Source organism: Chlorocebus sabaeus, chromosome 27, assembly GCF_047675955.1.
Source record: "Chlorocebus sabaeus isolate Y175 chromosome 27, mChlSab1.0.hap1, whole genome shotgun sequence".
Lineage (NCBI taxonomy): Eukaryota > Metazoa > Chordata > Mammalia > Primates > Cercopithecidae > Chlorocebus > Chlorocebus sabaeus.
In genome coordinates this window covers 29818318-29844847 of record NC_132930.1, presented here as the reverse complement: position 1 = coordinate 29844847, position 26530 = coordinate 29818318, and the positions used below count along the sequence as shown (strand labels likewise).

At 38.8% G+C, this 26530-nt stretch overlaps 1 protein-coding gene across 5 annotated transcripts in view; it reads right to left on the bottom strand.

The window, feature by feature from the left end:
* Positions 1 to 26530, bottom strand: part of KCNIP4 (potassium voltage-gated channel interacting protein 4) — a 1194812-nt gene that overhangs the window by 369329 nt on the left and 798953 nt on the right. The gene's annotated exons all lie outside the window — the stretch shown is intronic.

Below are 26530 nucleotides of genomic sequence, written 5' to 3'. Positions count from 1 at the left end.
CTTTTCTGTACTTTATGGCTTCTGTTTTTTTCTCATCTTTTGTTGTTCTCTCTATTGACCTGTCCATTTTTGCTGCAAGTACTTACTTCATCTTATATCCGGTTTATGGTTCCCATGACTGGTTTTGTTATATCTGCAGTTATTCCTTGTTGGGCAAAACTTTCAGAGTAGACTACCAGCAGATCATTTGCGGGCCCTAATAGCTGCTCACTATAATATGCCCTGCCCTGGTCAAACAAATGGAAGAAACCAACAATCGATGCCTTCCATGAAGCCACTTTTACTTTCTTTCTTTTTCTTTCTCACAGCATTATTATTTCACCTTCATAGCCAGAAAAATGTAATTCTACCCAGCATTATTTGTAGTCAAATATTTTATGTTTTATTTTTTTCTGTATACCCACAGGGCTTAATGTTAATTCAAATAAGATCATTATAATTAATTAAAATACAAATACAGCTACCATACACCTTACTATGTGTTTGAAACTGAACTATTGTTTATTCGTAGTCAAATATTTTATGTTTTATTTTTTTCTATATCCCCACAGGGCTTAATGTTAATTCAAATAATACCGTTATAATTAATTAAAATACAAATATAGCTACCATACACCTTACTATGTGTTTGGAACTGAACTACTGTTTTCATGTGTCACTTCCCCTAATTCTCTCCAAACCCCTTGAGGTACATGTTACTCCATTAACCATTTCACAAATGGGGAAACTGGGGCGCAGAGAGCTTAGGCAGGTTGCTCAGTTAATAAGCATGGTTGCTAGGATTTAATTTAGGAGGTCTAATTCTAGAGCAGCAACTTTCACCTGTGAACACTGGAATCACCTGAGGAGTTTTAAAAATCCAAGGTCCCACCCCCAGAGTTTCTAATGGATGGAAAGTGTAGCCTGGCTGGCGGTGGGGGGTGCTATTTTTCATCCTCCTCGGTGATTCTCCTATGTCCCAGCTTGATAACCACTGCTCTACAGACCAAGTTATTCACCATTAGGTAATAAATGAGTGAATGGACAACTGAATGCATTAATGCATGACCTCCCCATTCTCTATTTTTTAATAGATAGGTTTTGAGAGTCCTATTTAAATAAAAATAACAATAACATTTAACTGGCCTCTCAGAAAATAACGAAACCAATATTGTCAACATTGATTTACCCTGACCAAACCTGCTGCCAAAGAGTTAATGCTCTTTCCCGGAGAGAGGCAGTGAACAGATTCCGTAAATGACCAGCTTAGTCTAACTCCCTTTTTCACGTGAACAGGGGCCATGTTGGGGAAGCTGCAGAGTGCATCAAACCGAAGCTGTTCGAATGAGCCCCTAGGTCCATTTCTTTGTTTTATGTCCTCCAATTCCCTCAGCCTATTATCCTTAATGTGTCATCCCTACTTGTTTCACCTCTACTGGGCAGTGGGAGCCCCGGTGCTATAGGCAATTAGTACTCAGAGTAGGCAATGGGAGCTTCATTTTCTACCCTGCAGCCAAATTTTTTTCTGTTAGTCACAGTCAAACCAAAGATACAGAAAAAAGAACCTAGACAAAACTATAAATACTTACCAAGCACCAATTTGTTATGTGTTGGTCACTGAACTGATATTATAAAGTGACTAAGAGACCCAAGGAGTTAATAACCTGGGGTGGGGGAGAGGAGGATAGGCATGTGGAACAAGATGAGCTGTGAAGATTTAACTTGTGCATGTGTGTGTGTGTGTGTGTGTGTTTGTGTGTCTATGCGTGATTCAGTCTGATCATGCTGAGGTTTGTGAACCACCGCCTTATCTACTAGTTCTACCTATTCTTTATAGAGCTGAGGACTAAATAAACAGGCACTGGTCAGAGCATCTGTGACAATGAGAGTCCAATCCACAAACCCTGCAGCAAATGGTCCAGGAAGCCAAACTGCAACCTCTGCAGCAATCAGCCTAGAGCAGGGAGGTCTTGACCAATAACAGCCAGCGTCCCTGACTTTTTCCCTGCTTCCAACTCAGGATCAACCAAAGAAAACTAATTATGCTCCCCAAAGCAGTCACAGAAGAATCTCCACTTCTACGTAACGTGCCCTCAGCTTCCCTGTGCCAACAACCTCCAATCAGAGCACACCTGAAGCCTTCCTTTTTTGCATTATGAAACTTTCCCATTCCCCTGTCTGCCTTTGAGTCTTTGCCAAAATGCAAGTTGCAAGAGACAGTGACTGACTCCCTTGCTGTAGCAAGTTCTGAATAAATAACCTCTGTTTCTTCTCATTTAAATTGCCTTTGTTTATTTTTACAGTACAAGTGGGGGAGGGAGGCGGGCGCTGTTTTGAAATTTTAAGCGCACCCTCTCCAAGCAGGGGAAGCTTCTCATGTGTGTTTCCCTGAAATCTCCTTGCCTCCCTCTTAAGATGTCTGTAGGAAGCGGGCAGGCAGAATGACAGAAAGGACTGTCACCTGCGTCAAATCCAGACAGATCAACCCAAGGAGACAGAGGCTTGACTTCTTGCCAGTGTTAAGGTGACATTTGAATAAGAACCCAAGACCTCAGCATCAACCTCTAAAGAGGAATGAAATCGTGAATTCAGTCACCATTATGTTTGAAATGTCAGAAAAATCACGCCAACCATTAACTTTCCTTAGATATGATGAGGTTTTTGAAACATCATATGGAATGAACATTCAGGCAGAAATCAAGTTCAGTTAGGGAGAAATAAAATTATATTTTGTCGTGGTTGAATACTCAGTGGTGCTAATTTGGGTTGCCTACTTCAGAAGTTTGGAGAGGACAATATTCGCTGAGAAAGGGAGGAGCTCAGGGCCCAAATGGTGGAAGATGTAGCATTTTGAGCTGACCAGGAAAGATGAGAAGAATTTTGAGAAGTGGAACCTTAGCTTCCTCCAGGCTCCAGAGACACTGGAGCAAATGTCTTATTGAAATTAAGCCCATAAGATTAATATAATACAGAATTCAGTGCAGTGACCATACCCCTGTCTCTTTGCTGTTTGCCAGCTCAGTGGGTGGGAGGATGTTGTATTTACACAAATCTAGAAAGTTGTGTGTGCGCTGATGTCTGCAGGTTGGGTCACACCAACATGCAGACATCAGCGCACACACAACTTTCTATATTTGATACTGAGGTTTTTTTTTTTTAATTTCTACAATTATTCAATATGTGTCTGAATGCTAAAAATAACTAGCATAACCAAACATAGAGAGAAACATTTTCTTATTAAGGCTGAATCTTTAAACAAAAATAATGCCTTTCCCCACTGCCTAATGTACATTTTTAAATCATAGAAATTGGGTTCTTTGTTAAATTCACTGTCCCTCTTTCTCTCCAACATTGGCGTTAGTAAGACAGTTTTTTTTTTCTCACTTCTAGAAGAATGCGGCAGAATGAGCACAAAGCAATTAGCAGGTTTAGTTAGAAGTTAGAAACTGAGAGGCAAATGAAATGAAAGTTGGGGTAAATTAATTAGTAAAAGGTGCTAGAGTTGTGTGTGCTCCTTAACTAGGTGTTGTTATTCAGTGTGTCAGCACTGACAACTCAACACTGTGTGGTTTAGAAACACAGAAGAAAGGCTGACACCCAGGGGGGCAGAATGGGAAGGTGTTGAGCAGGGTGTGAGACTCCTGGGAAGGGAAGAATAGGAACCATCCCTGGGATTGTTCTAGTCTTCCCAATCCTTTCCTCTGAGGTTCAGCAGTGCGGGGAAGACCGTCAAGGTCAACATGGGAGAAGGTGCTTGGCCCATGTTTCCAGACATTGGGAAATCTGTGCTGAGGAGCCTTGGAGGCCAGTGTCCATTCATAAGAGCCTAAAGTCCTTACGAAAAAACCAAAAACAAACAAACAAAAACTGGGCCTGTATATTAGTTTTCTAGGGCTGTCGTAGCAAATATCGCAGACTGGGTGGCTTAAACAACAGATAAATCTGTTTTCTCAGTTCTGGAAGCGGTAAGTCCAAGATTAAGGTGCCAGTAGAGTGGTTTCTTCTGAGGTCTCTCTTCTTGGTTTGTATATGGCTGACTTCTTCCCATGTCTTCACATGGTCTTCCCTCTGTGTTTTTCTGTGTCTGTATTAGTCTGTTCTCACACTGCTATAAAGAAATAATCCAGACTGCGTAATTTATAAAGGAAAGAGGTTTATTTGACTCACAGTTCCGCATGACTGGGGAAACCTCAGGCAGCTTACAATCATGGTGGAAGGCGAAGGAGAAGCAAATGCACAACTTACATGGTGACAGGTGAGAGTGTGTGTGTGTCAGCTCAGGAAAATCTACCATTTATAAAACCATCAGATTTCATGAGAGTTCACTCACTATCACAAAAACAGAACAGGGGAAACCGACCTCACAATCCAGTCGCTTCCCACTAGGTCTCTCCCTAAATACCTGGGGATTAAAATTCAAGATGAGATTTGGGTGGGGACACAAAGCCTAACTGTATCAGTCCTAATCTCCTCTTCTTGTGAAAACACCGGTCCTACTGGATTAAGGCCCACCTCAATGACTTCAGTTAATCTGACTTACATGTTTGAAGACTCCATCTCCAAATACAGTCACATTCTGAGGCACTAGGGGTTAGAATTTCAACATGTGAATTTTGGGGAGGCACAATTCAGCCCGTAACCGCTTGCTGAAGAATTCTGTAGAAAAGGAAGCTGAGTGTGTGACAGTTTGCCCCACTGTGTGCTTTAAAATAAACTAGCTTCTCGAAGAATACGTAAGCCATCTTATTCTGGAATCGCAAAAGTGCTTTCATATCCCCAATTCTGCAGCAAAATTGGCTGGGCAAGGCAGGAGACATTATAATTACCAAAGCTATTCCAATCCATACACAACACCAGGTGACTCCTACATGAAATCAGCCTGCTCTCTGCTCCACTGCTGTCTGGCCCCCTTGTGCAGGAGAAGGAGTGGAAAGGCAGAGGGGGAAGGCATATAGGAGCTTCTACACTTAGAGATTGCAGAGTAGGTTTTTCTAATATGTATTAAATTCTGATTTTCTTGGTTGATAGGCCATTATGATTTGAAATTTTACTTGATGGTATGAAAGCATCTTGCTGTTTTGTTTCATTATTTGATGGTGAGTAATCACATATTCAAGCCTAAGTCACTCATTATATATTTTAATAAGAATCTTTTGTCTTAAAAAGTGAAAGTACTGACAGCATGCCTTCTCATTTGGAAGGCAGCGTCTTGTAATGAAGTCAGCAAAGACAGAGAACATGTTTTTATTAAAATACTACTTCTAATTCCATCTGTGTGATCTGGAGCAAGTTACTTAACCTGTCTGAATCACATATTTCTCATTGGTAAAATACAATCATGTAAGGGAGAAGTAAGTGAGATATTGCACACAAAACAACAAGCACATTGTCCAACACATAACCTTTTGCTTATCTAGGTTAATCATGCAGATAGATTCCCATGTTTCCAATACAATGTCATGAAAATAAAAGGGCCCTTGCAAGGATCCCAAAAGCCTGACTGTAAGTCCAATTTGATATTTTGTTCAGTCACTTGGCCTCTCTCAGCTTCAGAATTTTGAATGTTAAATTGGAGGCAATGGCCATCTTTTGAACTTGACACAATTTATCAAAAGGATGAAGTATGTAAAAGTACCAAAAACACGTACTTTTGGCCAGCTCTGATAATGAGTTAGGAGCATCTCCTTCATCATAAAGAGTTCATTCTGGGGGACAAAGTATTAACTCTTTGCAAAGTACTGGAATGATTAGGCAAAATTTACTAAAAATTTATCTTGTAGGAATCATTTCTCAGCCAAAACAATGTAGCCTAAAGAAAGTAGGGCTAATTTTTGCAGATCAAGTTTTTTTTTTTTTTTTAAGTGTGTATACATTTTGAAAATCAGTATTTTTCCCCAGTTATTCAGGGTTATCTGATAATTCTTAGCCCAGTGAAAATGGAAATGGTACCTGCACTCCACATTTCCTAAGTTCTGAATTTGTTTGATATATGTTGTTCCACAGTCATTGTTTCCAGGTCATATCTCTGCATCCAACAATAAACCTGCTATTCAAAGAAAACAGATGTCGAGAATGAGGAGGAAGAAGGGAGGTGAGAAGGGCACATATGTGAAAAGGAAATAGGGCATACCCTCTAGTACTGCCAACTTTAAGTTGATTCTAGGACATTAGGATGACAACTGAACTTGGCACCTTGCCCCGGTTCTAGTTTCTACCTGGAGGACTCTAGAGATGGGGAAGTTTCTGTCAAAGAGTTTCCTCTCTGGACATTTTTTTCCTCTTTAAGCTATTGGTTAAAAAACTGTTGACTGGCTGGGCGTGGTGGCTCACACCTGTAATCCCAGCACTTTGGGAGGCTGAGGCGGGCAGATCACAAGGTCAGGAGATCAAGATCATCTAACATGGTGAAACCCCGTCTCTACCAAAAAAAAAAAAAGCAAAAATTAGCCGGGCGTGGTGGCGGGTACCTGTAGTCCCAGCTACTTGGGAGGCTGAGGCAGGAGAAAGGCGTGAACCCGGAAGGTGGAGCTTGCAGTGAGCCAAGATCATGCCGCTGCACTCCAGCCTGGGCGACAGAGCAAGTTAAAAAAAAAAATTACTGTTGACTTTGACTTTTGGGTAAAATATGTATCCTTTTATTTATTCGATTTATATTTATTGAATGCCTGCAATGTGACAGGGACTGATCTAGGAACTTGGGAAACATTTCTGAGCAAAATCAGAAACATCCCTGTCCTCACAGAGCTTGTGATTTCAAAATTATCTTTTTCTGAGTTAAAAGTCAACCATTTGTTTTTAAAGACATGGTGGAGCATGGCAATTTTCAAACTTTTTGATTTCAGAGACTTTTATGCTCTTAAAAATTGTTAAGGACTGTAAAGAACTTTTGTTGATACAGGTTATATCTATCACTATTTACTATAGTAAATGTTAAAACAGAAATTTAAAACAATAAACAATTTTAATTTATTAAAATAATGATATAAAGCCATTACATGCCAAAAATAACTGCTATAGAATAAATGTTGGTATCCCCCTAAAATTCACATGTTGAAGCCCTAACCCCCAGTGTGATGACACTTGGAGGTTACTGGGTTTAGATAAGGTCATGTGGGTGGGCCCCTCACAATGGGATTAGTGCCCTTAAAGGAAGAGGAAGAGATACCAGAGCACTATCTCTCCACTTTCATGCACCAAAGAAAGGCCATGTGAATGTACAGTGAGCATGTGGCTGTCTCCAAGCCAAGAAGATGGCCAGCATCAGAACATAGCCACGATGGTACCCTGTGCCCACACTTCCAGCTTCCAGAACTGTGAGAAAATAAATTTCTATTGCTTAGGTCACCCAGTCTGTAGTTTTTTGTTACAGCAGCCCAAGCTAAGATATAACATATTTTATAAAAAAAAAACAAAAACAAAAAACTATATTTTCTTTAAAAATCATGAGAAGGACACTGTTTTACATTTTTCTAAATATCTTTTTTTTTGTTCTGGTTTAACAGAATAGTTGTATTTTCATGGTTGTTTCTTAATTCAACTTGTGGTATCAACGTCATGCAGTGTTTGGAAAATCCTACTATACATTTATGAGAGAATGAGAGAGAAAAAGGCAAATCAGGTATTCATATTATTATGAAAATAGTTTTGTCTTCATGGATCCCCTGATAGTGTCTCAGAGATCCCTGGGGGTCCCTGGACTACATTTTGGGAACTGAATGGTATGGTGGGAAAAGTGCCTCTCTGGTAAACTGAGTTTTGATCTGTGATCTTGAGAAGTTTTTTCATCTCTCTCAACCTCTGCTTCTTCCAGTTGAAAATGAGTGGTTTGTCTTACATAATGGGCAGAATCTTTCCCATCTGTGACCTTCCTTGCTCTGCCTGCCCTCTTTCCTCCTTGAGTTGGCCATTTAGTATTGTAATGGAATGGACTTGGTTTCTTCTTCTTCTTCTTTTGCTCTGCCCATTATCCCCATATTCGTGGGTCTGGTACTAACCAGGGCTAGGATAAAGCAAGGAGAGTCTTTGTGATATCTGAAGCCTAAAAAGGTACAGACTCCTGCAAAAGAGCCCAGGGCTAGTCTGTGCAGCCTCACCTTGACAGTGTGGCTGACTCAGTATTGACAACAGATGCTTGGGCCCAGAATGGACAGGTAAGGGCAGCTTTCTTTTTATTTATTTTTCCTCTCCCTCAGGAGCATGATCTCATCTACATGATCTCAACCCCATATAGCTACATGCTGAAAAACTGTGATGACTGACAAAAGGAACCAAAGTGGGACTTTGATATGGGCAAATAAGAAGCAAAGTAGTTTAGAAATATCCAAGACAAATAGAATTCCCCAATGAAGTCAGCTCCACTTGGAGACAGTGGGTTCATAAGTCCTGAATGATGCCTCTGCCTCCACCTTTTGCTCCAGAGAAGCATCCCCAGCCTGAACTCTTTGCTATTGAGAAGCCAGCATGACTAGATGAATAAACAGTGGTTCTTGGACTTGAATGTGCATCAGAATCAGCAGCAGGGCTATTTTATTTTATTTTATTTTATATTCTATTTTATTTTTATTTTATTTTTATTTTAGTTTTGAGACAGAGTCTTGCCCTGTCACCCAGGCTGGAGTGCAATGGTGCGATATCAGTTCACTGCAACCTCCACTTCTGAGTTCAAACAATTCTCTTGCCTCAGCCTCCCAAGTAGCTGGGATTAGAGGTACCCACTACCACGCTCAGCTAATTTTTGTGTTTTTAGTAGAGACAGGGTTTCACCATGTTGGCCAGGCTCGTCTTGAACTCCTGACCTCGTGATCCACCTGCCTCAGCCTCCCAAAGTGTTCAGGGCTTATTAAAACAGATTTCAGGGCCCATCTCCACAGCTTCTAATTCATCAGGACCGGGGTGGAGTTAGAACAATTGCACTTCCAACAAGTTCTCAGGTGACCACATGTTGGGAACCAGTGAAACACAGTAAGTTATGGATGATTTGAGCTAAAGGATGACAATGAGACTTTTGGACTCTGAATGTCTCTGTAATCTGTTTACAAAACAACTATACTCCCAGGCCTCCAACATAATAGGTTGTTCCATTCTAACCTCTTATGATTAACGGTGAAGTAAAAAGGGTCATGTCACTCACTGTATTTTTAGAGTAGTTATTCTAAGGGGAGATTCTATAAGGAGCACACTAATTATAACATTTCTATAAAGCTTATTTTCGATTTTGTGTTCTCTTGGGTGGGGTGGGAGGGACTTCTAGAGGGATGGCAGGGGTTACCATATGGTTAAAGCCTTAGCTTGAAAAATTTCTTTTTAGTCATTAGAGTGCAGATGTAAAGTATTAGGAGTGAACATGGGGCTTGGGTTCATGATTGAGACTCTTGAGTTTATAAATACCCTGCAATTATCTTAAGCAGACTGAGCCTGTAATCTTTCCAGTCTGGGTTTAGCTTCATTTTTCCATGACCTTTTACCAAGTATAAACACAACATCAAAGACTCTAATGGTTGAAATAAATGCAGTCTATTATGTTATACAAATTAAGATCAGTCATTGGAAGTCCAGGGCTGAAATCAGAAGATTTTGTGCAGACCATTATGGCCATGTGGTAAGTTCTCCCTGCCCTTGTAGGGCCAAGAGATGAAAAGATAACAAATCAGTTAAGCGCTTGGCATTGTGTTTGTTTCACATACGGTATCTCATCCAATCCTGGTGATTTCTTTTGGTATTGAGAGTGACTACAAATAGAATCCCTATTCAACATACAAGAAAAGAGAGGCTCTGAGAAATCAAACTATTTGTTTCAAGGCAGCAGCTCAAACAGAACTCAGATTTGAGCCATTGTGTATCTGACTAACTCCCACAGCTCTTGGGAAACACAAAATTCAAATGTTGTCAATGAATATTTATCGATATCTACTTTGTTGAGAGAAGAGAAATAGCAAAAAAAAAAAAAAAAAAAAAAAAAATGGTTTGGTCTCTTGGTACTTCCAATTTAGTGAAGAGAAATAAGATTGTTTCTGGAAGGGATCAAGTTCACCTTCTCATTTTACTCATGAGAAAACCAAGGTCCAGAGAAACCAGATGGTTTCTTTGTACACAAAAAGCAAGTAGCACGCATGACTTGATGCCTTTAAATCTAAAAAGAAATGCTTAACAATTCTTTTTAATGAAAAATTTGCTTATTTAAAGAATTCTTTTTGCTTTCTTGCCAAAGCAAACCTTCCAGGTAGAAAGAAGACTGGTATCTAGGTTTTTACATGGGCTGTCTGTCAAGATCAGGCGTGAATAGCAAGTCCCAAATTCTCACCTGACCTTGAAGATCCTGAAATGCTCTTTCTGTTCCTGCAACTGGCCAAGCTTGTTTTCACCTCTGGATCTTTGCATTTGCTATTCTTTCTACCTTGGATATTCTTCATTTGGATTTTCATGAGGCCAAGTCTTACTCATCACTCAGGTCTCAACTCAAGAGGATCACCTCTAAGAGGTCTTCCCTCTTGGCTGTCCTGAGAGCCCCGGATGTCAGTTCTCTTACAGGGCAATTGCTTCTGCATCCCATTCCCAGAGGGAGTGTGTTCTCTGGGCTTAACTGGCTTTTCTCATTTTACTGTCTCACTTCCCCTTCTCTCACCGTGCTTATTGAGATCAACTCCCTAATACATCACTTGCCTTTAATTCCTTCTTTTGGGGTTTGCTTTTGTGACAACCCAAACATAGAAATGAAATCTTATTCAACCTGTCTCTCGTGACTCTGATTATTTTTATAGCACTTATTACTACTATCTGAAATTATTTTATTTATTAATTTGTTTATCATTTGCATTTCCATCTTACCTGACTCTCCGCACTCTCCCCAACCTCCTCCACCCAATCAGATGCCTAATAGAATACAAACACTGTAGTGGCATGACTTTGCCTGTCCTGTTCACTGTGGTATCCCAAAAACTTAGAACCTAGCACACAATAGATGCTCAACATATGTTTATTGAAGAAATGAAAGAAACAAATGAAGCTCTCCAATGTGTTAATATAAAGGAATCTTGGCTAGCAAAGCGTGCTTTTGAACTACTAAATCAAAGGCTTTCTCTGTTTGCTTCAGTCCCATCTAGATTCCATTGTTCTTCTTTCCATTTTTGGAGGGAATCAATCCTTAATCAATCACTTTTTGCTAAACACGCTGTCCCTGCACAATCAAAAGTTAAAGATATATAAAAATCAATCCAGGCTTTAGAGCCAAAAAGTTCATTATCTGCCTCAATCAATATTTATAACAGGTATACTGAAGACATGCTAAAGCAGAAGTCTCTGTTCCTTTGCTTTCCTTCCATCACATCTGCCTTGCATAATCATCTATGTTTATTAAAACGGCTCCTGGTCTGTTTCTGTTAAACATTGACCTTCAAGTGCTTGACTTAATAAGTTGGAGAATTACAATAAATCATACAGCCTTGTTCAATCATTGATATTACAAAGAATTGCAAGGAGAAACCAGAACAGCCTGAAAACACAAGAAAATACAACAGCTTTCATAGAGAGTAAAAGGGAAAGTCAAGGGAAGAAAGTCTGTCCTCAGAGATGCTCTCATGGAATTAAGAGAACAGAATCCCACGGCATTCAACATTGTTTTCCCCCTGATTAAAACGTTTTGTCAAAGCAAAAATCAAATGAGTACTTGTTTATGAAGCATGTGATATTTCAGAACATGACACAGGAATCATACTTTTAAATAGTTTAAATCATACGTTTAAATAAATAAACCCCATTCAGGAAAAAGAGCTTTTGTCACAGGTTTTTCCCTATATGAAGCCAATATAGGAGACTATAGGGATTGAGGGTAAGGATGCTATTCCCTGAAATGATTTGCCTCCATAAGAGATTATAAGGTGCTGAAAGTGCAGATGTCCCTATTTTAGTTATTAACTCCTTCTCATAAACCCAGTGCCTAGAAAACGACTTGCCACATAGTAGGTGATTAATGCATACCTCATTTAGAGAAAGGATACAGAGTTATTTGTACTTTCTTAGGAGAAAAATATTCTCATTTGCAACATGTTTAAACTAGTATAGCCCATCTTTGGCTTACATTATTATCAGTAAGGAGCACTATGATTATGTGCTATTTCTTGCATATCTTATTGCATCCCCAGAAACAGATGATATTCCAGTTTTAGATAAGTCTCGAGTTAAGAACTGAATGCTGTGTGGTAAGTAAAAGATCAGTATTTGGAACCAGGCACTTACCATTCTAAGCTTTCTTTTCCTGATATTTAAAATGAGGCTATTAATGATAATCACCGTCACTTTATAGGCTTGACGGACAGATTAAATAAGGTTGTAGATATGGTTTGTCTGTGGCACTACCCATATTGCACCTTGAATTTTAATAATCCCCAGGTGTCAGGGCCAGGGCCAGGTGGAGATAACTGAATCATGGCGAGGGTTCCCCCACACTGTTCTCGTGGTAGTGAATACGTTTCATGAGATCTGATGGTTTCATAAATGGGAGTTCCGTTGCACAAGTTCTCTTGCCTACCACCATGTAAAATGTCACTTTGCTCCTCCTTTGACTTCCACCATGATTGTGAGGCCTACCTAGCCATGTAGAACTGTGAGTCAATTAAACCTCTCTCCTTTACAAATTATCCAGTCTTTGGTATGTCTTCATTAGCAGCGTGAGAACAGACAGCATCTATGTAGCACTCAGGACAGAGTAGACACTCAATACACATTGGTTAACTTCACATTTCACAGGTGAGAAAACTTTGGTTCAGAAGGATTGGATGACCTTCTCCAGGATCACCCCACTGGGAATTAGTGAAGATAGAATTTCAGAAAACAGAACTTCAGATCTCTCTGACCACAGAACCCATGCTCTTCATCCAAGCTTCACTGCATCCACTGCAAGGAGTGTAATTCAAGTGAAAACTTTGCATATTTTCACTTCAGTTTACCTGACTTACATATAGCAGCTGTTGGCATCAAAAGTCCTCGCTTTTAAAATGATGAACTGGCTGTTGTTGACTTTGGGAATAGGAGTGAATTTACAAAAGTTCTCAACTTTGGGGAATTTTTCTCACTTTATAATATAGATACACATAAAACTTGTGTCATTTTAAATGCAGGATATTTAGAAGCAGATTCGCTAAGTTTGCTATTTAAAAATGTGTCTAATAAAAATTGATGTTCCTGGGATAAATGTGTCAAAAGTTGAGATAATATAACCTGTGTTGAAGCAGAAATGTTAAAAAAAAAAATGCAGTGTGAGTTTAAATGATGTTGCACTCCAGCCTGGGTGATAGAGCGAGATCCGTCTCACAAAAAAAAAAAAAAAAAAAAAAAAAAAAAAGAAGAAGGGGCTTCAAACCAGGTAAACACAGCAAACAGAAGATAAAATGTGTTGGATTTGAATCACAAAGGCATAAACAAAATTAATAAACAGGAAACCACTGAATATGTATATACAACCTTTGTCAATTAAATATTTTAAAATTTAGGGCTGGGTATGGTGGCTCATGCCTGTGGTCCCAGAATTTTGGGAGGCCCAAGTGGGGGGATTGCTGGAGCCCAGGAGTTTGAGACCAGTCCTAGCAACATGGCGAGATCCTGTCTCTACGAAAAGTAGAAAAATTTGGCAGGCATGGTGGCACACGCCTGTGGTCTCAGCTACTCGGGAGTCTGAGGTGGAGGGTTGAGGTGGGAGGATCGCTGGGTCCCGGGAGGTTGAGGCTGCAGTGAGCTGTGTTTGCACCACTACACTCCAGCCTGGGCAACAGAGTGAGAGAAATTTTTGTTTTTTTGGTTAAATTTAAAAAATGAATAAAATAGAGAAATCAGCCAAAAATAAATAAATAAATAAATAAATAAATAAATAAATAAATAAATGATGTTTTGTATATCACTGACTCAAAGACTTCTTACATACCATCCTCCTACCTATACTTCATGCTGTATTAGCTCAACTATAAAGTGGCAAATGGCAATGTGATTTTCATTTTCTCCCAGCAAAACGTTTTGAACTAGGAGGGAGCCTTGACTGACTTTGGCCTTCCATTCCCTAAATTTTTAATTGTCCCTTTTCTTTTATCACTTCTATATCCTCCCTCATATCCCTAAGCCATACTGAATGTCTCACAGTTTTGTTAGTCTTGATGTTACATTAGAATTACCTGGCAAAATTGTAAAAGTTATAGATACCCAGGCATCACTTGCAAAGCGTCTTAATCAGTTGCTTGAGGTGGATCTTTGGCATCATTTCTAAAGGTTTCCTAAATGATTCTAATGTGTAGCTGTGTTTGAGAATCACTGCAATTTTTCTGCCTCTGAACCATTACAGATGTTAAAATTTCTTTCTTTCTCTTTATCCTCTGTGTAATTCCTAGCCATTCTTCAAAATGCAATTCAGAAGGCACTAGTTCCAAGAAACATCTTCACTGCATAATGTTTGTCTGCCTTCGTATTTAAAAACTTCTCTATGCTTCATCCTAATTCACAATAGATTTCACTAAACCAAATTCCTTGAACATGAAGACCAGCAGTGGAAATTGTTTGTTTGTATTCAGAGTGCCTAGAATTGTCCTTATAGGAGCTATTTAAAAGCATGTTAAAGAACGAATGAGTGGATGTGAAAGGAATTCTTAAAAAGGGGTTAATAACTCTGGGTACTTTTCCTGGCTCTGCTGTTTACAATTTGCCCTATAACTCTTATGCTATGTTGACTGCAATTAGATTTAAAATACTACAGTATATAAAGTTAAACACAGGCATACATTATGACCCAGCAATTTCACCCTTAGACATCCAAAATAAATGTACCAATGCTCATTGAGTTACAATGGGGTTATAGTCCAATATATCCATCATAATTCAAAAACACTGTAAATCAAAAATGCACTTAATATCCTTCTAAACCCACTTTAAACTTATAAAATCATAAATCAAGTCATTGCAAGTCCAGATGCTGCTTGACTTATGCTGGGATTATATACCCCAAAAGCCCATCATCTAGTTCAAAAATCTGTAAGTTGAACCATTTTAGGTTGGGGAATGTATTTTTGTATATACATGCTCCCCAAAGGTATGTAGTAGATTGTTCATAGTGGCACATTTTTAATAACCAAAAAGCAAAAGCAATCATCAATGTCCATCAGGAGCAGAACGGATAAGATATTTGTGGCATAGACACACATAGGATACCATGTAGCAACAAGAATCCTATAAATGAATGCAATGGTGTAGATGAATAATAGAACATATGGAGCCAATCACAAAAAAAGTACACTATTGTATGTTATACATTTACATATAGAACTAAAACCAAAAAAGCAATCTCTTCTTTAGAAGTTAGGGCAGTGGTCAAAATAGAGGAAGAGAGCAGTGATTGGAAGGGAGCACAAGGGTGGATTCTGGGGTGCTGGTTGTGCTTTTGATCTGGTCATTGGTTACACAATTGCGTCCAGTTTATTAGAAATACATCAACCAGTAGTACACTTTGGATATGTATACTTTTCTGTATATACATTATACTTCAATGAAAAGTTAATACTTTGGTATAAGCAGTCTGATAGATAATGTGTTTATAAAGTGACTTCGATCTATACCTTAGAAACACTTAGTTAAAATCTGAAAGAATTTACCTTCCTGGTATGGCTTCTCAAATAGGGCCATTGTATTGGATGGCAGTGTTGATCAGTGTTAATTTTTTCAGTCAGAGAGATGTACAGTGGTTATGAGGAGGGCGTGTGATGGAGAATGTGTGTGAAAGATGGAAATTTATTGTGCTGTCCTGACAGATTTTTAATAAGTTTTAAAATATTTCAAAATAAATAGCTTAAAATGTGAAAAAAGAGGATTTTGTTGCTCTTGTTTCAGAATCCTCCATGCAAAATGTTTATCAAGCCACATGAAAGCATCAAGAACAGGAATTTCACCAACCATATAAGAACAGCTCGTTTCTGTTTAACTTGTTCTTCTATCACTTACTATTAAAAGTTTTGTCCCTTTCACAGAATCAGATTTGCCACTTGTATTTGTAATACACCACCCCAGAAGTCACTAGTGCCTTCCAATGTTTACCAAAATCCTCGTACTTGTGGAATGAATATGCCAGATTAGGAGAAGCCATTTATCTTCGTGGATATTGGATACAGATTTCTAATCTGTAGAGCATTGGGTTGTATTTGATGACATTCTCAGTTTTTAACTTTGATCTAGATTATTATTAAAAGTGCCTCATTTCTCTCTCAGAGGTGTCTTGGTTTTGAAAATAATTATATGATTTTCCTTCTTCCAATGAATCTTCCAGATTTAGCTTTCTAGACATCTATGGTTTTAAAGATGTGAATTACATTCAGGAGACCACTGAAGTGTGGGGCAGACATCTCCCTATGTGTTTGTCCTTGTGCAGCAGACACAATTTATAACATAATAATAAGAATAAGAAATTTTTGCAGCTGAGCACGGTGGCTCACGCCTGTAATCCTAGCACTTTGGGAGGCTAAGGCAGGCAGATTACCTGAGCTCAGGCATTCAAGACCGGCCTGGGCAACACAGTGAAATGCTGTCTCTACTAAACAATTAAAAAAAAAAAAAACAACTTTGCAGGTGCCAGTAATCCCAGCTACTTGGGAGGCTGAGGCAGGAGAATTGCTTGAACTCGGGAGGTGGAAGTTGCAGTGAGCTGAGATGGTGCCACTGTACTCCAGCCTGGGCAACAGAGTGAGGCTCCATCTCAGAAATTTTTTTTTTTTTTGCAAATGTCAAAAATTTAAAAAAATCCCTTTTAGGGAAGGGAATTCATTAATTGCCTCATTGCAAATGATTATTACACATGCTAAGATTTCCCTTCTTGAGCGATGCTAAAAGTAGGGCAGAAGGATCACGTCATTAAGATATTCCTATTTTAAATGTCTCTAGGTTTGTCCTATTTGCAATCAAAAGTTGCCTACTTCCTCACATACACAATGTTAATGCTTTATTTTCCAAACATCCTGGGTTTAACATGTGTAATTATTAATTTATTCAACAAATGATGGAGAGAGAGAGAGAACATTATCTTCTATGTACCAAGAACCTAAAAGGGTCAGGGCAGATTACTGAGGCAACTGGAAAATGAGGATGATTCCTTCAGTCCTTCTGCATCCATATTTCTATGGAGTCCTGTGGGTCTTTACAGCAACTCTTGTTTTCTTAAACTCTTATTCCCTAGTCCATCATCTTGTGCTACTTTTTCTTGCCTTCTATTCTGCCCAGGCTCCAAGGTTAGGTAATTCAACTATCATCTCCCTGAATTAATCAACCCTCTTCATCTTCCATCATCCTAATCTATACTGCTCACTTAGTAAATTTAGTGAATGCCACTTAGTAAATACCATTCACTGTTTTCTAAATACTGACAGTGAAGATGATTTTTAAAATATTACTACAATTTCTTCTGTTTCTGCCATAATTTCTTGTTATATGATCTCAGCTAAACTCATGAGATTTTTTGGCATTTCTTTTATTAAGTTGTATTTCATTTTCTATTTTTTACTCTCAAGCCACCAACCTTCAAAGAGGGAAACATACACACTAGAAAGCCGAGGCCTTTTGCTTCATGGAGTAGACTGAGGACATTCGTTTCCTTTTCTAACTCGAAGTCTCTCTGGGTCATCATTCACATCTTTCGACTTCCCTTCTGCACTGGAGGAAAGAATGTCTTTGCTCTTTCGCCAGTTGCTTGGACACTAGCTTCCTTCCGTACAATTATTTCTTATCTAACCCCCCAACCCCATAAAATCTAACCTGAGTTCTCAAAATGAGACTAAATTTGTTCTGAGGTCCCCCCAGACCACCTACAGGTGACCCCCCAGACCTTGAATAACATGGGTTTGAATGACCCAGGTCCAATTATTTGTGGATTTTGTCCACCTCTGCCACCCCTGAGATAGTAAGACCAACCCCTCCTCGTCCTCCTCCTTAGTCTACTCAATATGAAGATGATGAAGATAAAGACTTGTATGATGATCCACTTCCATTTAAAAAACAGTAAACATTTTCTCCTTATTTTAATCTTTTTAATAACATTTCCTTTCTCTTGTTTATTTGGTTGTGAGAATACCATATATAATACACATAGCATACAAAAGACATGTTGATTTACTATGTTATTGGTAAACCTTTTGGCCAAAAGTAATTAAGTTTTGGAGGAATCAAAAGTTATACATGGATTTTTCAACTGCATAGGGGTCCGCATCCCTAACCTCTGTAAGTGTCAACTGTATTTCCAAAGGCAATAACTATTCTAAGTTTGCTTTTACAAGACTAAGGGGATTTAAAAATTGGCCATTCTGTTCTAGAAATTCTTTCTTCTCTTGGCTTCTTCTCGTAGATTCTTCCTTCTCTGCTCTTCCCCAAGACTCCTGTTCCATTTCCTCTACTCTTGTTTTCTGAAAATATACATCCCCCAAGCTTGTGTCCTCTGCCCACTATTCTATCAATGCAATCCCGTTCACTGGTCTCATGAATCTTTAACTGTCTTTTACCTTAGAAGGCCATATTGTGAGTCAACGCAGAGCTCCATAATGTATAGCCTTCGGCCACACACAGCTAGGCAATGAGGGCAGAAACTACCATGATGGAGTGGTACTTCTTGACCCAGGCACCTGGCCCATGCTGACAGCACCAGGAGACAAGGCTGCAAGCAAAGGTCAACACCTACAAATGGCATCAGTAGAACTAGATCATGGAAATCTAGCTATAAAATTCTCACATACGGAATTCAGGTAATCTCCGGGATCTTTTACAATGAACCATTCAAAGACTGGGATCACTCAAGACAGTCTGCAGAGGTCTCACAAAATGGACATTTTAGAAAAGATGGTCAGGTTCACCAGACTGCCTCTTATAAAGTATATCATTGCTGCTCTCTGCTGGTCAAAAGCATTATTCTCTTCAATTAAGATAAGCAGAGGTGTAGAATGGGTCAAAGAGGGAAAGCAGTGTTTTCAAAATGATATGGACTAGTGCTAGATAAGAGTTATTAAATGACTTCGTAGACTGCAATATACATTCTTATGCTGAAACACTGATTTTAGTGAGGGTCTATTGGACCCCTAAAGTAAAGATGTACAAAGCATTCCCATTTTTGTAGACCTTTAACTCATAGAAAATATGGGCTCTATCAGATATTTCTTCAACCACTAAATTAGTCACCACATTTTAGTGTAGAACTTACTATAAGGCATTATGTTTGTATTTTTGGCAGGAAAATTGGCCAGTCCTACTGAGAATTATTATCTTGATATACTTCAAAATCCTAAAATGTTATCTGAATCCTAAAATAAAGATTAAATCTATATATATGTAGAATCTATTCTACTGAAAACTTATTTTTAAGAGTGTATGGGTGGTAGTTTTTGATTATTCAGAATATTTGCATACTAAGGGTCCTTCACGAGTAGCACAATGGGGAAAATCTCGGGCTCAAAAGCCTAACACACAGGTTTACCCAGGCTCTGCCACTTACTGGCTTTGTTTCCTTGGGTCAATTCCTGAATATCTTTGAGCTCCACTTCCCTATTTTCAAATGGGGGAAATCATAATACCCACCTCCTATTGCTATTACAAATATTAATTGAAATATTCCCTATGGAATGCTTAACAGTGATCCCTGCAAGTTAATTGGCAGTCAATCATAACTGTTACCATTCTTATAAGACAGCCTAAGTAGTAGTATTAATTACATCTTCCAAAACAAAAATATTTTACTGTGGGTTTTAAATATACTATGTAGATATCTGCAGAAAGTTGTCTTTAGAGCTGTTGTTAGCTCTGACACTAGCTGTGTAATTTAAAGTAATGTCTTAAATTTTCTGAGCCTTGAAATGTTTCCGGATGCTTGCCTTGCCCTAGGGTCCTAACATGTCTCTATGTTTTAATTTTATTTACCACTGTTCAGTGGCCTATGGTACAAAGTATTTTGTTTTCTGACCTACTGTTCCCTACCTAATGACTTGCCTGAAGAACAGATAACCACTGGAGGAAGCAAGTAATCTTTCTGGAGAATTAGCAAAGCATAATTTTTAGAAGAAACAGTGGAAGCAGAAAAGTACACATACACAATCTTGCCTTTCTCTTTTCAGATATTACCACACTAAAATGTGACCTGACTGTTCTGTGTTTATTAGTTCAGCAAATAGGCATTAGATTTTCACTGGGTGCGTAAACTAGAAGTTACAGTGTGCTGAATCTTGAGAAAACTGATTGCTAGAGGTAGAACAACAAGAATGTTCCAGATGTTTCCTGTCCTTTCCTCCATTCCTCCATTATAGTACCTCTCAAAGCCTAAGTTGATGATAATTCTCTTGGGATGCAGGTTTAGACATGTCTATATTAAGAGACATGTCAGGCAGTCATCCTCCAGTCCAAGCAAACTCATCCAGTTCAGTACTCTTGCTGGAGGGTTCCAGCAATATCAATTCTATAGACAAAGCAGGGTCAGTCAGACCCCAGATTTCTGATACGACTTAGATATAAGGGTTGAGTCAGGCCAAACTATTAATTTCTGCCTTCTGTAGTCACTGTCCCTTTTCCTTGAGAATCTTCCTCATTTATTTGTGACTTCCTCCTTTCTCCAACAAGACCTCTCATACCTTTTTATGATGCTGCACAAGCTCAGCTGCCTCCATGCTCTGCCCAGTCCTGCCTTCCTTAACGGCACCCTGTGGGCCCTTCTCAAAACCGATCTCCAGGTTCCATTCCCTTGATCAACCCTGCTGAATTCACAAACACATCAGGCTAGTATTTCCCTTTTCTGTCTGGTCATCTTGGCAAATATTTGAACAAGAGGGATTAGGGTTGAACATGGTAAAAGATCAATTCTCGTGGTTAGAATTCAAGGCCAGAAAGACCCTACAAACCTTTCAGAATTGTGGTACCTGACAACACCACCGGTACACTGGAAGAGCTCCCTCTATCACACACAGCAAATGACCCTTTCAGTCAAAAGAGAGCAGCAGTGAGTAGCATTTCCACAGATGGAGAATATGTGGAGCAGAACTTAAATCCCTTCCAATGGTTTCCTCAATGCTCAAGCTTTCTTAATCAGGGAAGGCAGAATGAATTCTTGTTCTCCCTGCTACTCCATATTTTTCTTCTTTCATTTCCTTGTAATACAATTTTGATACATTTGAAGATACCATATCTTTAGCAAAAAAAAAGGAGGCTTTGTTTGATTCTAATTTTAATCAAATTAGTAAACTCTTTTAGCACCTTATAATCGAATCAAAATGTCTTTAGAGTGATGTCTTAGATCTGACTCTGTGTTAAAGTTTTAACTTTTTGGAGCCTCTGTTCATCTGCTCAACAGGTATAAAATTCCTGTTTCAGCACTTACTACTATAAGAATGTGGTAAAAAATAGTTATGATGAGATTATTAGCATTTCAACGAAAAAAAGTAGTGGTAAACTTAGCAATAGGAAATTTTTCCATAGTAATAAAAACTCTAGATGTTGTTATGAACACGTTTAGAAATAGTAATGAAACATGTATTTTTCTAACATGAAGGCTTTTTCCCTTACACAGGTGTTTTTTGTTTGTTTGTTTTTTGTTTTTTGTTTTTTTTTTGATGCAGTCTTGCTCTGTTACCCAGGCTGGAATGCAATGGTATGACCTCAGCTCACTGCAACCTCTGCCTCCTAGGTTCAAGTGATTCTCCTGCCTCAGCCTCCCAAGTAGCTGAGACTACAGGCACATGCCATCACACTTGGCTAATTTTTGTATTTTTAGTAGAGACAGGGTTTCACCATGTTGGCCAGGTTAGTCTTGAACTCCTGACCTCAAGTGATCTGCCCGACTCAGCCTCCCAAAGTGCTGGGATTATAGGTGTGAGCCACCGCACCCGGCCAACTTTTTTGTTTTTAATCTTAAAGCTATCATCTTTGAGTTCAGCAGAAACTACTGATGGCCATCTTATCTAATAAACTCCTTCCAGTCCCTTGGACGAAGTCAAAATGCATATGCCAAGTCATTGCTATCTACATGTCTTTGTTTTGCTGGTGTTGTTTCTGCCACCCGGAATTCTTTTTTCTATTTCCAATTCCTTCTCACCTCTGTGCCCTAAGGATCCCACTCAAATAGTGTAAATATTATTAATTCCTGAAAACTCAGTTCCATCAGATTCCTCCCTTCCATCAGATTCCCCATCTTATTTTTCTTATTGTACTTATATCTTGCTTGTCAAACTTTATATTTTTGTATATTTTCAAACACAAATATGCTTTTTCATGCTGTGGTCTTTCTGTCTGGAGAGCATGCCGTCATTCTTGTTCCTCCTAGAAATCACTTACTAATCCTAAAAGCTCAAATTCTGAAGCCTTTCTCAATAAGTTCTTGCACAGAGGTAAGGCATTTCTCTCTTCTCTTCTCTTCTCTTCTCTTCTCTTCTCTTCTCTTCTCTTCTCTTCTCTCTTCTCTTCTCTTTCTTTCTTTCCTTTCGTTCTTTCGTTCTTTCATTTGTTCTTTCTTTCTTTTTCTTTCTTTCTTCCTCCTCCTTCTTCTTCTCTCACCATTGTTTTACATCCCTGTGTTAGGTAGAATTATGGCCCCATGGTGTCCAAGAACTAATCCCCAAGAACTACGAAGATGTTAACTTACATACTGAAAGGGATTTTGCACATGTGATTACCTTAAGGCTCTCGAGATGGGGAGATTATCCTGGATAATCCCGGTAGGCAGAATGTACTCCTAAAGGTTGTAAACTGAAAGAGAGAGGTGGCTGTGTCAGTATGAGAAGACTTGGCCGCCATGGCTGACTTTGAAGATGGAAAGGGTCATGAGGCAAGAGTTCAGGCAGTCTGGAGAGGATGGAAAAGGCAAGATGAATTCTACCCTAGAGTCTCCAGAAAGAAACACGGGCCTGCCAAGAACTTCATTTTACCCTTGTGAAAGTCATTCAGACCTCTGACCTCCAAAACGATAAGGTAATAAATGTGTGTTGTTTCCAACCAATAAGTCTACAGTAATTGATTCCAGTTGCCATAGGAAGCCAATACAATCACTCTACTCTAACACTAGGTCTTTTTTAACTTGGGTTTGCATGTTGCTTTATTTTAGATTTCTTTAAAAGAAAAAAAATCGCACATCACACTAAGACGCTTATTTATTTATGAGTTTTCTCTGGAGCAAAAATTAGGAAACTGAGACCTGCAGCCTGAGCTGCCATAGATGCATTACTTGTTTCAATTATTTGCTTTGTCCTCCGAAGAAAAGAAAATGAAAAAAAAAAAAAAAAAGAATAAGACAAAAATAGAAATGTAAACAAAAGTAAGCACCTCTTCCAGTTTTATTATATCAGTCAGAAATACTTCAGGTAAAACGGGAAGAATACCAACAATTTTTGAGCATGCACTAGGTAAAATGGTCATTAGAGAAACTGTGAATTTGGATACATGACCCAGACGCCCCTTCAATGACGGACTCTGACCAGTTTGCTTAGAGTACTGTCAGCAGAACATCCCCTGGGGCCAGCTCCTCGGGAATTGCTTCAACTGTAGACAATTATCTTGCTGTGATCACGCCCTTCCCAGCCCACATCCAATGAGACATCAGACTTTCCATCTCGACTCAACTCAGGACAACTCTAAAAGAGCGTTCTAGCCTCAGCACTGTCCCTGAAATTGGCTGAAGCTTTCTTTGAAAGTGAAACACAGTTCAACTTCTTCTGCCCGGGCTTATCATCTTTCTCTCTGTCCATAGATGTAAATCTCAGGGGCATCCCATAATAAATATTCTATACACTAAATACCACCTTAGGGGCTGTTTCCCAGGGACTCTAACCTATGACACTATTTTTAGAGTGAAGAAAACAAAAGTGTAGAAAGGTTAATTTACTATCCCTCAGCCACATTTAATGGTCAGTCTTTTTAACCCCAGAGTCCACATTCTTTCTAACATACTGAGCTTCTCACACTGGGCTACGTATAAAGTCAAAGTTACAGGATGGATGTCTCTGAAGAGTCAATTTTATCCAATTACCAGAAATTTAACACAGTCTCTCAGATTCAAAAGTTCATAGTAGAGTATAAAATTCAAGGACCTTCTAAGAAAAAGCATGATCTTTCAAAAAATAGTCTCTTATTTATTACAAGCAGCTATAGTATAGACTGCTGTCAGGCTGCTCGGCTTTGAATCCATGTTTTGCCGGTTACTACCTACGTGGCCTTATGCAAGTTGCTTTCTCTTTTGTGCCTCAGCCTCTCCACCTAAAAATTAGGTTATAAAAGTACATATTCCATGAGAATATTGAGGAGAACGAAATATATCATTCATGTGAACTTCTTAGAACAACGTTTGGTACATCTTAAGTGCTCAGTAAGTGCTTACAATCCTACCAAAATCCATCAAAGCCCATTCCCTTTCCTCTGTGTTTAGAGTACTTAATTAACTAATTAATTAATGCATCTAAAAGAATTGTACAATGTCAACATAATGCACCTTCCCTGTGCCTTGATTTTAATTTAAAACTTTATGTTAATAATTTTCTGTCTCCTCCAACGCATCCCATTATTCTAAAAACCAGATTGAATTTAATAATAAAAATACGTGAACCCTCAATATTCTCTTATCTCCTAACGAATCAAGTTCAAACACTGTAGGCTGCTTTCCAATGCCCTTTATGATGTGACCCTCATCCGGTTCTCTAGTCTTTTTTTCTGAATTTGCTCTGACAAAGTGGACTACTCTAGTCCCTGCCCCCTCCTTTCCTTCTGCAAAAGCGCATTTGCTCAAGTCGGTCTCCAAGGTTGGAAAGTCCCTGTCCACTCGCTATTGATCATTTTTAAGATCTTCTCAATCTCAGTTTCTTCATGAAGCCCTCCCTGTCCCCAGCAGCCTGCCTCTGTCTCCACCTCCACTAGCCTGCATTATTTCGAACAGTCACTTATTGCAGTTGATCCTTTTGGTCAAGTGTGACTTGTACATACAGGCATAACTTGGAGATATTGTGAGTTTGTTTCTAGACCCTGGCAATAAATCAAATATAGCAATAGAACAAGTCAGACAAACTTTTGGATTTCCACTGCATAAAATGTTATGTTCATACTATACTATAGTTTATTGTGTGTAATAGCATTGTGTCTAAGGAAGAGATGCACATACTTTAGTTCAAAAACACTTTAATACTAAAAAATGGTGACACAGAGTCATGAAGTGAGTACATACGGTTGGAAAAATGGCATTGATAGACTCGTTCAATGCAGGGTTGCCACAAATCTTCAATTTGTAAAATACATAATATCTGCAAAGCACAATAGAATGAGGTATGTATGGACAAATAGACTGTGAGTGTCCTAAGAAAAGGGAGTCTCTGTTTTCTCTCTTTTCATAGAAAGGACTACAATTAAAAAAAAAAAAGTTCTTATAGCCATTCAATAATTAACTATTTCTTTTGACTGTTCGTATTTACATAATCATCATGTTTTGGTATTGTTTGTTCTAGTTGAGAAAACCTGTCAGACATAATTTGAAAAAAGTATGAAGAAGGAAAATTTGGCCTCTTCTTTGTAGAAAATGAAATCCCTGATTTTATGTAGGAACATGTAGAGTCTACTGTGTTGACTTACTGTTTGAATACACGCTTACCATAGAAGCACTCAGATATGAACAGTTTAGGAAAAGCATGACCCATCTTTTATTGAAATGCACACTTTAATTCTGTGAAAATGTTTCCATGTAAAAGAAATGATGCAAGTAAAATATGTGTCCATTCAACAATAAAATCTTGTTTTAGGGCATTCCAAAAGACAAATGAAGTCAAGCAAGGTAACATGTGGGTTTGTATATTGTTTCAGGATAAGGAGACAATAGGAAATAACAACAACAACAACAAAAAAGAAGTTGAACAAAATCTAGGCTTCCCTGGACTGGGGATCTTAGAACCTGCTTTGATCAGCGGAAGGACAAAAGGAGCTTCTGTATTATTTGCTCGGTGAATAGTTTGATCTGAAATGAAAAAGAGCTTAGGCCACATGAGAATCCAGTGAGAGGTGATGAACTGGCTAGCTTTGGGAATAATTAGTACTGTGCATTACAAATGGAAGGGGTTAGTTATGTCTACACATCCTAGAACTTTTATACTTCTGGAAGATGGCAGGACAGGCTTATGGCTATTCTTTGACTTTGGCTACTCTGTTTTGGGGGCTCTGTAGTGAAGATTATCTCTAATCATCAACTTGCTGCTTCAGAAATGTGATTTTCAATCAGGGTTCCTAGGGTCCTGAGAGCTCCTGGATGTGTGAGCTGTAACTTGACAGCAAAGGTCTGAGGTCAGAGTTGCTATCTTCCTGTGTGTCTCCCACCCTTGCCTTCCGGCCAGCATCTCTTCACCTTGTCATGCTTTCAGAGCAGGAACTGACACAAATAGGATGTTGGACTCCCAAAAAACGTGTCACAGCTATTTAGAAAGTGATAATAATCCTAATGCCCTATAATGATTTGAGGATTAAGGAATAAAACTGCAAATGTTATGCATGGCATACAAATGTTTGAAAATAGGTGCTATAAATGGAGACAAAATCTGTGAATGAG